Below are 9609 nucleotides of genomic sequence, written 5' to 3' on the forward strand. Positions count from 1 at the left end.
CCTTCACGTCATTGATACTTGACAAATGTTACTAACCGTTACTAATCTGCGTCCTACTAAGCGGAGGCGGGAAAAACTAACAACCATGGCGGAAGATAACACAGAGAGCAGTCAATGGAGAGAAAGTGAGGTTGCTGACTTAATTCATATTTGGAAAGATAGCTCGATTCAGACCAAACTCGAAGGGTCTTACCGGAACCGGGGGAGGGTCTTTCTTTTTGATCTTCTTAAAAAGATTCCGTTCGTAATGTGCCTGCTCCTGTTGGAGAAGAATTTGAAGAACGCAATATACGCTGCGGTATTACTAGTCATGTTTACTCCCGCAAACACTGAGGACGCTTGCTACATGTGACGTCATCGTGTCCTCAAGTGCGCATGCAGGACACTTCGGTTGAACGCTTTCAGTTCACACAGTAGATCACATACAAGTCGCATATACTTGGAAGTGTGAACGGACACGCAAAAAGATCCGATTTCACAAAAAATTCGGAATTGAGCATTAAGGCCTGCAGTGTGAACGTAGCCAGAGACACACAACCACACACACACACACACACACACACACACACACACACACTTCAACCAAAAAAATCTAGAGACGCCAGTCAACCTAACAGACATGTTTTTGGACTTTTGGCAGAAGCGGGTGTACCCAGAGAGAACCCATTCATGCAGGGAGATAACATGCAAACTCCATGGCAGAACGATCCTGGCCTGAAACCAAACCCGGGACTGTCTCCCTGCAAGGCAGCAGTGCTACAAACTGTGCCCCCCTGCACGTTGTTTTTAACTAGTTAAAAGCTTTTCTCACACAACTGGAGTCAAATTGCAGATTTATAAAGTGTTGCTCCAGCTGTCTGGAATGTGTTGCAGGTTGAATTGCCATTAACTGGTAGGATGAAAGCTGGTGTCAGATACCTTCAGACAACCAGCAGGGTAGGTTCAGCCGGTTAGAAGTTAAAACTGTTTAACGTTTCCTCTTCTGGGGTCCTACTTCTAATGATGCTGATGATGATTAAAGTGGTGGATCGTGATTATGGTAATAGTGAAGATGCTAATAGTGTTGTCAGCCCTCTGGACCTGGTGTTGCTAACGGTAACCAGAATGTGGTAGTTAACACAGCATATAACTGAGGAGATGTCGCCATGGAGATGTCAGAGGAACAGGAGAGTTTCCCTCCTCCATTTACTGCCTACAAGCCTTGTGCTCCTGTTAGAGTATAAAGCCTCCATTCGTCCCGTCTCAGTAATTAACTTTAACAAATGGAGAAGCTGAATGAGAAACATGGTGTCAACAGAGCATCAGCTGAACTAAGGTCCTGGGCTGAAACCAAATCAAGAGTTTCTGTATCAACACTGTTTCTGCAACAGGTGGGGGCCCAGGCATTATCTAGATGCTTCTAGAGACTGACGTTTGTCTCCAACACTTCCACCTTATGAAGGAATCAGGCTGCTATATAATGGAGATACGTCTGAGTGGCACAGACATTGAAAGAAAAAGCTTTCTGTTCAGAGAATCATATTCATGTAGAGATGGATCCCTTATAGCAGCGAGTTCAGTCAAAGCTCTGATTACATCTGAGACCGGAGTCTCACAGCAAATTGGAAATTGATGCTTCCTGTTTAGTAACAGTTTAGGGGAAATGTCTAATGACGGAGAAGCGGCTGAGAGGCCGAGCATCATCATGTCCTGGTCGGTGATGGTGATCTCCTCCAGCAGAGCCAAGGCTGCAATCACCCCCCAAGCAACATCTAGAGATGTTTGATGGTCTTCAGTTGGATCACCATAAAGGCGATCACAGCCAGTTAGGAATGAATCAGCTGATCTAACCCTTAAGATGGGCGTACACTGTGCGATTTTTTTCAATTGTTGCATGCAGCTACATCTCACACTGCGCTTTCGTCGTACAGTGTGACTTCAATGCTCACTATTATATTCTCACAATGTGCGACCCGATGCTTTGTTGCGATCTACCTGCTCACACTGTACGTCTACAAAACAATGTCAGACTAAGCTCCTTAGTGAGATGGCGCTACTCAGACTCGTTTATCCGGAAGCCAAACAAGTAGAAGAGGAATATGAAGCTCACTAGAGTGAAACAGGCTGTCTTGGCAATTTGTGCAATTTTGTGCTGAAAGCCCTAAAAAGAAAAGGTGGCAACATATTTGTACAAAGAAACGGCTGAGCAAACATGGCTACTGCAGTCTGTCAATTTTACAGAAAGAACTCCATTTCACTCGCATCCCTGCCATTTTGTGTTTTCGTCGAGACAAAGAAGAAGAAGAATCCTTGTTTGCCCACTGAGTGATTTGCCCACAACAGCCGACTGAATTTCAAACATGTTTGATTTTCTGCCGACCTCACGATTCCTGATTTGGAGGTGGTCGTGAAAGGCTGAAGGCCCCTTGTTACCCCCTGTGCACAATGTACTACACGATGCACGATCAGGCTGAAATTCTGGCACGGCTGAAAAGTCAGCCCGAAAAGGGCAAAAAAATCGTACAGTGTAGGCCCGGCTTTAGAGGACAGAAGGACCTTGCTTAGTTTCCATGCATGTTGTGCAAACTGATGACTGTTTACATCTAATTGTGTCAAATAGCGGAATGTTAGCTGTTTGCATCTGTCCGAGGTTGTGTCTAATTTTAATTGGGTTAAAACCATAACTTCAGTTTTGAAGCTCACTGAGTTAAAATCAGATGAATTGGGGTCAAATTTTGAAGTATTTAAGTTAGTTTGATTCATCTATAGTTTATTACTGTTAACGTTAAAAAGAAGCAGTGAATACAGACTTCAAAGGGGAGCCCTGATAAGTCATTTGGACTTGGAAAGTGTGTCTAAATGATTTCTAAGGAATTTAAAGATAACTGCCACAGGGGCAGAACTACCATGGGGCAAAATTTCAGATGTTGGATTTGTGTTGTGATTTGAGTTGGTTTTCTTAGGATCTCTCAGGCAACAGCAACCTTAAAGAGATCAGGAGGAAGTCAGGCAGAACCAAGTACAGACAAAAAGTAAAACTTTAGGCTAACTGCCTCAGTCGAAACAAACTCCAACCCATCACCCTGACAGCCATCCCATTCTCTGCAGGATAACTACGCTCTCCTCAGAGGGCCTCACTCTGAGACTGCAGAGGAAGGAGGCTGGTCGAGTGGGTTTCTCAGTCAGCAGAAACTCAATGTGAGAACGACTAAGGGGAACCAATGGGAAGATATACAAGCTTTGTTTTCTCTCCTTTTTATGGCATTTAGCTGCAGAAGGAGGTCTGACATCATTTCTAAAGTAATTATAGAATAAAACTCCTCAAACACTTTGCTGGAACAGATCAGTAGGAAGATTCTGTGCGGTTTCTTTTCCATCTTCATCACAGAGAACAGCTGATTGCACAGGCATGCAGCACCACACATGCAGAGCCTTTGAGCAGCTTGAAGGTGAGGTTGTGGCATTATCTCAGGGATAGGCAGGGAGCTACAGATACATAGTTTGCTGTGTCGCTGCTGCTACACATTGGTTGTGTAAGCTCCATCTGGATGTTTGCACGAGGTTTCTCTGTGTCAGAACTGAACAGACTTGAAAACTCTTCCAGATTGTATCTTCTGTACTTTAAACATAGAAAGTTTCTTTACTTTTCTTGCTACATCCGACTCTCCTTCATAGCTGTAGACTGCTGGTCTTTTGGCTGCACTGGTATATTATGGAATATATGTGAATAGAATAATGAAGGGTAAATTATAACAAAGATGGGAAATCATCTAAGTCGTCGGATACTATTTGCCATTAGATGAACTGGACATTAAAGACTAAAGCTTTGACCATCAGCTGGAGGTTTCTTCCTGCTCAAAGGTAGTTTTCCTCTCCACTGTCGCTACAAGCATGCTTGGTATGAGGGATTGCTAATGAGTTGATGTAAATAGCCTTTTTTTACTTAGATAGAAAACTTTGAACCAATCTGACTGTATAATCTGGTTCAATTCTCTCTAAGTGGTGACCAGAGATGACATGTTCTGAATTGGAGCTATAGAAATAAACTGAATTGAATTGATTCTGAGATATCATAGCATATCTCAGTTTTTATTCATTTATCTTTTTGGTTTATTCCTGTGGGGGGGGTTTTCTAAGGTTCGGGCCCTGTTTCTATATCAGAACTGATTCTCATTTAATATGGTCAATTTGAGGTAAATTTTTCATTTAAAAAGAGCCTTAGGCTGAAACTCTCTCCTGGCCCGATGAGTTCTCTTTGTTCTGGACTCTCTGGGTGTCGGCTGACTAACTGCTCCAGCTATTTTCAGTGGAAGAAACCAGGAAGTTTGTGACTCATGTTATACCTGCTGGTTGAAGTAATTTCAGAACTTCTTTATCAAACACCTGCTCTAATAACTAGATTACAATCAGTATTTCTACACCATCTTCTTCATAGAGCTCAGTGACTAATCACCTGGAAAACCCAGAAGTGTTTTTTAACTCTTCTACATCCCTTGCTATTATCTCAGGTCGGGTTTTAGAGACTTTGTGTCTGAAGAGGCTTTAGTTTATTGAGGGTTGCAGTTATGTGTTTCTGCTGTTGTGCAGATGTTACATAACAACATATTGGACTGCAAGGCTCTGTGCTCCACATTTAGCCATTTACACGCTGTTGGTGGTGAGCTAAATGTTTGCCACAGCTGTGCTGGGGCTCACTGATATGTCATGACCAATGGGCCCTTTAACAATTAATCTGGCAATCCACTGGTAACACGACAAACCTAAGCTGGCCATAGAGAGGTTCCCGAGGAGAAGGAAAGGGCCTGTTTTCCAGATTGAAGCTTAATTTGTCCGCATGGATAGTGTCAGTCATGGTACAATAGACCCAGGACTGAACAGCATGGCTACAGCTGGTTGGTAGGCACTGCTTACACGGCCCAACACCCCGTCCCAGACAAGGAAAGATGCCCAGTGTCTCCTCCAGCCATGTTGATGAATTATTGTTTAGGTTGTGTTAAATGGGTTTTTCAGTGTTTATTTGAGTTTTATCTATTGAGGGTGAGCCAGCTCTGTGGTTAATTGTATAGTCAGTGACATCACACAGGAAATATTGAGCATTAGTCTTGTGGTGGACCACAAAACTAATAATCAGTTTACTTTAATTAGCAGCCGTTTTGATTCCACTGCCATGCCTGCTAATTAGCCACCTAGCTCCGCAGTACCTGCAGCCTTGATGTAAATGTCATGTTCAAAGCTAAAGCTAACTAATCAATTAAAATAGTATTCATGGATATTCTTCAGGATGCTGTACCAATTTCACTGCAGGGAAGGGGTTAAGTTAATACCAATGATGACTTAACAACAGTTTGAGAGCTCCGTCTCCAGATTGTTTAGTGTTCCTGTGCAATGATAAGCTGGGACCATTGTATTCTTTATTCAGAAAACTTTATTTATAAAATTGTATTATATACCAGTCTTTTGACATTAACATGTGGATTTAATGTATGGGGAAGTTTATCGTTACCTTTGTTTACTTATCCTTACCTTATAATTAAAACCCTACACAGTATAAAGAGATAGAGTAGATACCTCATCTTGATCCCTGATAAAGAGCTGCTTTGGCCAGAGGTCCTGTATGAACCTAGCAATCAAAGCAAGAGCCAGCTCCTTACAGTCTCTCCTTTCTTTGCATGTAATCCGAGTCGAAGGACTGTTTTCACACCAGGGATTGGTCAATAACGCTTGTTAGCTCTAACATCCGAATGAAGATACCAGGACAGAGTAAGAGGATCTTCCCAAAGAGAAAAAGCTCCTCCAATGGATCCAGTGATGCATCTCATCATGCTTATTTCAATTCAGAGCTATTAGCAGACCTTCTTCTATAGGCCCATTTTCTTCCCATATAAGCAAGATAGATTATGTGCAGCTACTTCCTGAATCTGGAAGTGAGCAAGAAGACAGCTGGCCTGCACCACCATCATGGCTGGATCCAGTGATTGCAGGGCTGCACTGAAAAAATTTGATTTATTGGGTGAATATAAAAAAAATTATTTAAAGATTTTTCATCCATTCATGATATGCTAAATGAAATAAATGTAAATATGCTATTTTAACATAATATTCTACTATTTTATTAGTCGAACATAATATGCATTTGTTGGGCAAACATACAACATTTTTTTAAAGTATTTCCACCCAATTATAATATCCTCATTTGGCAAAAGACAGTTTTGTTGAATTAATTAAAGCAAACAGGCTGAGTAAACAAAAGCTGGCTTTATTGCTAATTACAATGGGTAAAGCCAACATCTATTTTCAAGATTAGTTCAATTTATATATCCAGGCTTTTTTTAATTGTGTGTTACACAGTTCCATGGGATAGATACCAGGGGCAGAGCTTCAAATGAGGCTTGGAGGAACATAGTCGTGAATACGTAGACACCCCATTGGACGTTGCCGGCAGCTAGTCTCATGGGCCTAGAGGGCGGCCATCTTGGGTCAGACCATAGTTACGACAGCTGCTGTCAGAATGAATAGGAGGCGCTTCAGATCCCATTTTAATCACAAGGAAGTCAAGTCAAAGATAATGTCACAATAATATTTTAACTGTTAGAGCACCTTAAAAGAACAAAACACACTTTACAATGACCCTATATATATATATATATATATATATATATATATACACAAAGAAGTAGGAACATATCCTGTTGAATCCAAGTAGATTTAAGTCCAAAGGGACTGTAATGAGAAACCTATACACTCCATTTACTTGAACTTCAAACAAGACAACAATCTCAATCCTTGTTAACCCAGAAATATATATTTTAACAAGGAACAGAAAGTTTTTCCACATTTTGGCAACAATTAGGAGCATTAATGCCTGAACAGCTCCCCACCTGCCTCCCCGACATGACTCTGAGATACTTTAACTATTTAACACCCATAACTGTTACCCTACAAATATTAATGTCAGGTTTTTAGCAGGTGCACTTTCTTAGAAACCGCTGGTCATCGAGCCTCATGATGGATTTCTGCAGATCTGAGGTCAGTGTATAAACTGCTGGTGCATTACCCAGCTTATTAAGGGCCTTTGAGAATTGACTTTACCAACCCATTCTTCCTGGATCCTCCAAGGCATTAGGCTGTTTGGTGACACTCATATAGCAGCCTTCACTTTGATGATTGTGAGCTAAAACAAGACATTCCAACAACCTAACAGGGCCTATTCAATTCCACAAGCATAGACTGCTTTGCAGCTCTTCATGTCATTGTGGACAAGAAACAGAAGAAGAGATGAGGTATCAGGTGCATCCCCACTAGGGGTGTGGGAAATAATCATTTTGGCGATATATCGTGATATTCGCCTTCCCGAAATTATATTGATCTTTCACTTCCTAGTATTGATTTAAAAAAAGAAAACCTGGTTACCTAAAACAATGAGGGAAAATGGGCTACCTCTGCACCACCACTCTGGCAGAAGGCGCTGTGCGGCAAAGATGGCACTCTTTGCTGTGCAACGCAACGCCACATCTGTAATTGAGGTAGTCACAGTGGAAGACGGCGACTGACTCAAACCCCAAACAACATAGATATCAAAATAACTATCAGTATCTTCTGATGAACATATACGTCACTTGCTTTTTATCTATTCATTTTATTTTGATAGCTGGGAAAAATATGTCAATATACAGTGATATTGCAATATCCTGATTATATTGTATCGTGATCCAAGTATTGTGATACGTATCACGACCCCCATGCCAATACTCACCCCTGATCAACACTTGGTCACTGCACTAAGATCTCCTTACCAACACTGATGGTCACATCGATTTAAGATGTGAAGGGAAGAGTTAGCCATGAAGAGGGAAAGAAGGAAGAGGCAGATGATGGGTGACAAGTGGAAGAGAACGAAGAGGACGATGAGAAGAAGCAAGAAAAGTGAAGTAGGAAACACCATAAAACAAAATTAACTAGATTGTTCAAAGGTGCAGAGGGAATTTTCAGGATTGGCTTTGATTTGAAATAGGTCTTTACAGAGAATTATATGAATCTCTAGGAATCCAAGGATTAGGGCCTAATCTGGACCTTTTGATATTTGAAAACAGCCTGGAAAACTGTTAGCTTCAGGTTTAGCTTGTAGTTCAAGATACAGCTTTGGATGCTTTTTGTTCTATCATACTTACTTTAAATTGTATATGCTGTCTATTTAGAAATCCTTTATGAATCTATCATTGAATACACACACACACTTTGTATAGTGACTTTCCATGGACAGCCATTCATTTTGCATTAATTTGTATCCTTACCCTACTTCTACCAATTACCAACCTAACCCTAACCCAAATTTAATTCACACCTCAATCCTTAACTCAACCCCCAAAACCAGAAAAGAACCTCTACTCATTAGTTTACTCCTACAATTGAGAGTATCTTGAAATGATTATCCACGCCTTTGTGTCTTCCCGTTTAGACTACTGTAAAAGTCTTTTCTCATGTCTAAACAAAAAGTTGTTGTTTCATCTTCAGCAGGTTCAGAACTCTGCGGCGAGGTTACTGACACATACAAACAGAACGGCTCATATTACGCAGATTCTAAAAGCTCTTCATTGGCTCCTAGTGTCTTTTCGGTTCCAGTTTAAAATCCTGGTGCTGACCTTTAGACAATTCACAGTCAGTCCTACATTAGAGACTTTTTGTGCCCTTATACCACCTCTCAGAGGCTGAGGTCTCAGGACCACAACCTGCTCATGGGCCCTCGTGTTTGTTACAGGACCAAGGGAGATTGCTCCTTTCAGGCGGTCACACTCTGGAACAATCTCCTGCTTCCCTTGCGCTTGCTTGATTCTGTTGATTTTTTAAGAGCGAACTGAAAACCTATTTGTTTAAGAAAGCATTTTAATTCTAGTAGATTAGGGGTTGTTTAATAACCATGTCTTTTGCGACTGTAAATGTATTTTTATTTGTATTTTAATTTTATGAAGCATTTTTTGACCTCTATGTTTGCGAAAGGTGCTATATAAAAAAAACAATACTTACTTACAAGTAACTTGTGAGTCCCTATAACGTGGCATATTCCTGGGAAATTGGCCTGTCCCCAGAAGGTAACCAATAAACGCCCGCAAGAAGTTAGTTAGTTAGTTAGTTAGTTAGTTAGTTAGTTAGTTGGTGTCATGATGGGTTTTCTTTGAGTAAAGCCCAAGATGCAGAACACTCACGGAGGCACTGGTAAAAGTCCAAGGAGTTTATTTAAAGACAAGCACATGGATTATAATGAAAACAATACAGGCAGGGGGCTGGTTCACTGGGGTCTGTGCAGGGAAAGGGAGAAGGCAGGATTTGAGCTTCCAGCTCACAGCAGGGAACAACAGGGGAAGATCTTCATGGGAACCTCTAGGGAAACTCCACAGAGAAGTCGTCAGGTTGCATCCAAGTAGAAATCTTCGGCTTGGCTCACCAGGGCAGATTAGCTGGCTAGGCTTTCCAAGAGCTTCAGGCTTGAGACTGGTTTCCTGAGATGCAGCTCCTCCAGAGCTGCAGACCAGAGACTGGGTTCCAGTGAGGGTGCTCTTCCTGAGCTTCACAAGGAGACAGGCGGTTAAGCTCTTCCTGAGCTTCACAAGGAGACAGGCGTTTAAGCTCGTCCAG

The sequence above is a fragment of the Cyprinodon variegatus genome, unplaced genomic scaffold (genome assembly GCF_000732505.1).
Source record: "Cyprinodon variegatus isolate N-32 unplaced genomic scaffold, C_variegatus-1.0 Scaffold1438, whole genome shotgun sequence".
Taxonomy (NCBI): domain Eukaryota; kingdom Metazoa; phylum Chordata; class Actinopteri; order Cyprinodontiformes; family Cyprinodontidae; genus Cyprinodon; species Cyprinodon variegatus.